The following is a 4,999-nucleotide window of genomic DNA, read 5'->3' on the forward strand; positions in this document are numbered from 1 at the left end:
AAAAAGGGGCTCAATCTCCTTCCATCACATCACTTGGATACTCAGGGATATAAACGTGCCCACAATGATCAATCAAGTGTAACTACACAGCGTTAGTTGCTAAGACACAATTACATATATATGAAGCTATACTACAGTGTGAAGGCTACCAGAAGTGATGAATTACAAACAATAAGGCACTATGATAATACATCTCCTGGACCCCATGATGAGACAAGCATAAGTAACTAAACACAAACCCAGTGCATTTTCTTTCAAGACAGAAAAAGGCCCTGAAAATCTTCATCTCTTGAACCCTAATGTTTAACCAGCACCCCAATCCAAAGGCATTAATTCAAAGGTCATCCTTATGCCTTGTCCATCACATAATAAGAGAATGTAAATGATTAATGCTAGCGAACTTCACAGTAAGTATAGACACAAAGGTTTCAAAATTAACTAATTCTTGCAACAATATGGATGGACCACACAAATGCAATGTTATCAAAATAAACTGGAATAGAAGCATAAAACTATGCAGCACTGAATAGGAGGCCAAGCAGTAGTCAGCCAGGGCTGAAGGAGAAGGTGGTGATTAGAGTGAGGGGAGGCGGGCTGTGATAAAGTTCTGTTCTTGAACTGAGTAAACAATGGCTAAACAGATGTGTTCGCTGTAAAAAAAATTTTAAGCTGTACACTTTTAAGATCATGCACCATTTATGTACAGTATACTTCAGGAAAAATATTTTAATGATATAACAACAAAGGGTGGGTGGGGTAATGATGATTCTAAACTTCACTAACACAATATCGTGTTCATCACCTATATTCATATATCATTAAAAAAAACAACAACACCTCTGCTAGGCCTGTGCCTTCTTGCAACTAACTGAAGCCCTCTACAGAGCGGAGAATCCCACTTCCTGCTGCATACACCTGCTGTGATTCCCATCACTGTGTGTTCCAGGTAGAAGAACTGCTGGCCAAATGGCACGCTGACTCATTCAACTCCTCGAGCCACCAGGACGTGGCTGCTTGATGGGAGCCATTTCACAAAGAGCGTTTTCCAGCCACATGGCCTTCCACTGTCAGCCAAACAGTTGTCAGAGACCTGTGATGGCACTGAGCCACCAGCTTCCCTGAGGGGTACCAGACCTGCCACAGTCAGCACAGCCAGCGAACGGAGAGGAAAGAGGATGTGCTGGCTGTTAATGTGGCGAACTCCAAATCACAGCCAGTACGAGGCTGGGTCAGGGGAATGAGTGGAAATCTCGAGTCAAAAACTGTGAAGTGGACTGAGTAGCAAAAGGAAGCAAGCTGGGCCCCAATAATTGAATCTCTTTAAAATGCCAGATGCCTATCGGATGCAAAATGACTTTTCCCACAGTGGAGCAGGGCCCCCTTGAACCCCACATTCAGGCATGGCTGTGACTGACACAATTAGATGGAGTCTGCAATCGCAGTAATTCGGTTTTCATGGTTCACAAGAAAGTTTACTTCAGATTAATTCTGTTTGTGGAAACAGCTCAAATATTCTTCCCATCTAACTCACGTCACTTAGAAATAAGAAGTCTGTTTTAATATAACCACCATGAACGGAACTCGGCCACAGAAGTTCATGCTGGATCCAGACCACGGAAACCATGCTCTTTTGAGTGTGTCTTAGCTCAGCTGATGATCACACACTGGGTTCTAGATTCACAAATACTGCATCACCTGCAAGATGACTAAATTCCTGGGGTAGCCTAAATTTTATATTCTCATATATTATCTTAGAATATAAATTGCTTTAAGTGGTTGAAGTGACATAATTACATTACCAGCCTGCATATCTGCCACAGGGTTAGATAATACAAGCACATCTTGATTGCCTACTACATACGCAGGAAAATTCCATGAACTTTTCATTATATTTTTCTATGAACTTTTTTAGTTTTCATAAATCTTTAATCGGGTATAATTAAGTAAAAATTAGGGAACACTTCACAAATTTGCATATCATCCTTGCACTGGGGCCATGCTAATCTTCCCTATATCCTTTCAATTTTAGTATATGTGCCGCTGCAGCAAGCACTTTCATAAACATTTAGTACTACCGCAAGCTTCTGCCATTAGAAACAAAGTCCACCCATTCCTCACTGACTGGCTTCAGATAGGTCCCAAAGACCAGGTCGTGAGACAAACAAATGAGTGTTATTCAAAAAAGAGGATGACATTACACCCTAACTTCCAAACCACTGAGAATCAGGGCCCAGCCAAGTCACATGTCACTTTAATCATCACAGCTATGGTTACTCTGAATTCCCACTTCAACATTCATTGTTGCCAGATACACGTCTAATGCACCAAGTAGTTGGACAGATTTTTCACTGTTATACATGCAAAATGTTGGATAAAAGATAGTCAACAGAAAGGGAGTTATGTGTATATTACAAGGTTAGGTGCCACACTGCAGAGTTGGCAGTGCGAGGTAGTACTGCACCAGGGTAAGGAGATGTTTTAAAGCAAGCACTTCTCTAAATGCAAGGAGACAAAGTAAAAGAACTAATTGTGGAAGGCCCTCAGTTAACTTCCTGACACAGCCAAGGAGGAGGAAAAAAACTGAGAAGTTCTTAAGCTAAAGAAGCTCTTTTCTATTTGAATCTGGCACTGCAATCATTTGGTGGATTCTTTCTAAGAGATGAACATATTCCTATGAAAGAAATTCCTATTACATGAACAGGAATAAACTACTGATGTAGCATCTCAAAACAGTGCTATATCATAGACCAGTATAGCAGTTCACAGAGAGGGCTGATCCCTAGATACAGCTGGGGTGACTGGGGGGTGGGGGGGGCAGGAGCCTCCCAGAACTCTGATTCACTAGGACTAGAATGGAGCCCGGGATTCTGTTGTTTCCTAAGCCCCACCCACCCATGATGATTAACCCGGCTTTAGATGCATTGGACTAGTATGTTATTACACACCATTCAATCCAGATTTAACTTGGAACAAATTACTTACAACTTAGCTGTTGGATAAGCCCACCCTCCCACCCACAGCCATCAAGTTGTTTCTGACTTCCAGCAATACTATATATAGGGTTTCTGAGGCTGTGAATCTTCACGGGAGCAGACAGCCTCATTTATCTCCCGTGGAGTAACTGGTGGGTTTGAAACGCCCACCTTACAAAGTTAGCAGCCCAATGCTTACCACTACCAGGACTCCTGTTCATTCTTACAGTGCACACAGGCACCGCAAAGGCCATTGTTCATATTTACTCGTGTCTCTACCATATCCCATCTCTTTGCCTCTGGCTTCTCATTCTTTATTCTTAAGCAAATCTAAATACTTATTATTCTTAATTGTTCTTAAGGTATAGTATCAATGCTGTTTCTTCAGGGACGCGTCTCTGGCCACCAGTCCCAACAGCTCAAGAATCCTTCCATGTATTTCTGCAGGATCCTGGACACACGCTGCTAATAAGAGGTTATCTTTATGGGGCCCTTACTTTGTGCCGAATACTCTTCTAGGCCTTTTAGTACACGTTAACTCACTTAATCCTCCCCCACTCCATTCTTCCCTCCCTGTTTTAGAAATGCAGACAGAGACTAACGAGCACCAAGTCACACAGGAAGCCGTGTGGCTCTGTTGCCCACCTCCCTAACCACTGCAGTGTCACCTCCCCTTCAAAGAAGTTCTCACTCTGGATGATGGTCAACCTCTAGGTCTTTATTTCATATTGTTTCTTAGTGTGTCTCTTGCTCACTGAGCTGTAAGCTCTATGAGGGTCAGACTCCTGTCTAGTTTCGTCCCCACTGTATTTCCAGCTCACTGTGAACATGCTCTAACAACGTCCTTCTTTTTTTAAGATCATTTTATTGGGGGCTCTTACAACTCGTTACAATCCATACATCAATTGTATCAGACATATTTGTACACATATTGCCACGTTCTTTTCTAGACATTTACTTTCTGTTGAGCCCTGTCCTTCTCACAACCAAAATTCACCTAGCATGCAGTCATCGTGAGTTGGAACTAACTCAACAAACATGAACAACAACATCCTTTTTAAAATGCTAATAAGATCATCACCTTTCTTATTGTTATGGTAGCATTATGCCTCCCAAATATGTACTGCAAATCCAAAATCCTATGCTTGCTGTTACAATCCCATCTGGGAATGGGTTTTCTTTATTAAGTTAATGAGAAAGATGTACTGCTGTTATTGTTGTTAGGAGCCATCTAGTCAGTTCTGACTCGTAGCGACCTGTGTACAACGAAACAGCCGTCCTACACCGTCCTCCCTCTTGGTCTTGTATCTGAGCCCGTACAGCCACCAGATCAATCCAGCTCTTTCAGGCCTTCCTCCCTCTTTGTCGCTGCCCTTCCTTCTTTACTGAGCACGACGTCCTTCTCCAAGGACTGGTCTCTCCTGATGACATGTCCAAAATATGTGAGACAGTCCCACCATCCTTGCCTCGAAGGAGCATTCTGGCTGTACTTCTTCCAAGATAGAAGTGCTGGTTCTTTTGGCAATCCATGGTTCTTTCATTATTCTTCTCCAGCACCATAATCCAAAAGCATCGATTCCTCTTCGGTTTTCCTTATTCAATGTCCAATTTTCACATTCATATGAGGCAACTGAAAATGTCATGGCTTGGGTCAGGTGGACCTTAGTCCCAAAGTAACGCCCTTGCTTTTTGACACTTTAAAGAGGTTACGTGCAACAGATTAGCCCAGTGCGCTATGTTGTTTGATCTCTTGACTGCTGCTTCCATGAGCACTGATTGTGGATCCAAGCAAGATGAACCCTTGACAAGTCAACCTTTTCTCTGTCTACCATGGTGCTACCTATTGGTGCAGTTGTGAGGACTTCGGTCTTCTTTTCATTGAGTTGTAATCCACACGGAAGGCTGCAGTCCTTGATCTTCATCAGCAGTGCTTCAAGTCCTTGTCACTTCCAGCAAGCAAGCTTGTGTCAGCTCCTGAAACTTATTCACACGGGGTGACCCTGCTGCCATTTGAAACACCAGTGACA

At 42.8% G+C, this 4,999-nt stretch overlaps 1 protein-coding gene and 1 non-coding gene across 2 annotated transcripts in view; both read right to left on the reverse strand.

The window, feature by feature from the left end:
* Positions 1 to 4,999, reverse strand: part of PEX7 (peroxisomal biogenesis factor 7) — an 80,104-nt gene that overhangs the window by 46,609 nt on the left and 28,496 nt on the right. The window lies entirely within an intron of this gene.
* LOC115871056 lies at positions 1,947 to 2,053 on the reverse strand. The gene has a single exon (XR_004047045.1). It is a non-coding gene; the product is annotated as a U6 spliceosomal RNA (small nuclear RNA).

This window comes from Echinops telfairi, unplaced genomic scaffold (assembly GCF_000313985.2).
Source record: "Echinops telfairi isolate 266 unplaced genomic scaffold, ASM31398v2 ScPeMD7_3533;HRSCAF=4204_0, whole genome shotgun sequence".
Lineage (NCBI taxonomy): Eukaryota > Metazoa > Chordata > Mammalia > Afrosoricida > Tenrecidae > Echinops > Echinops telfairi.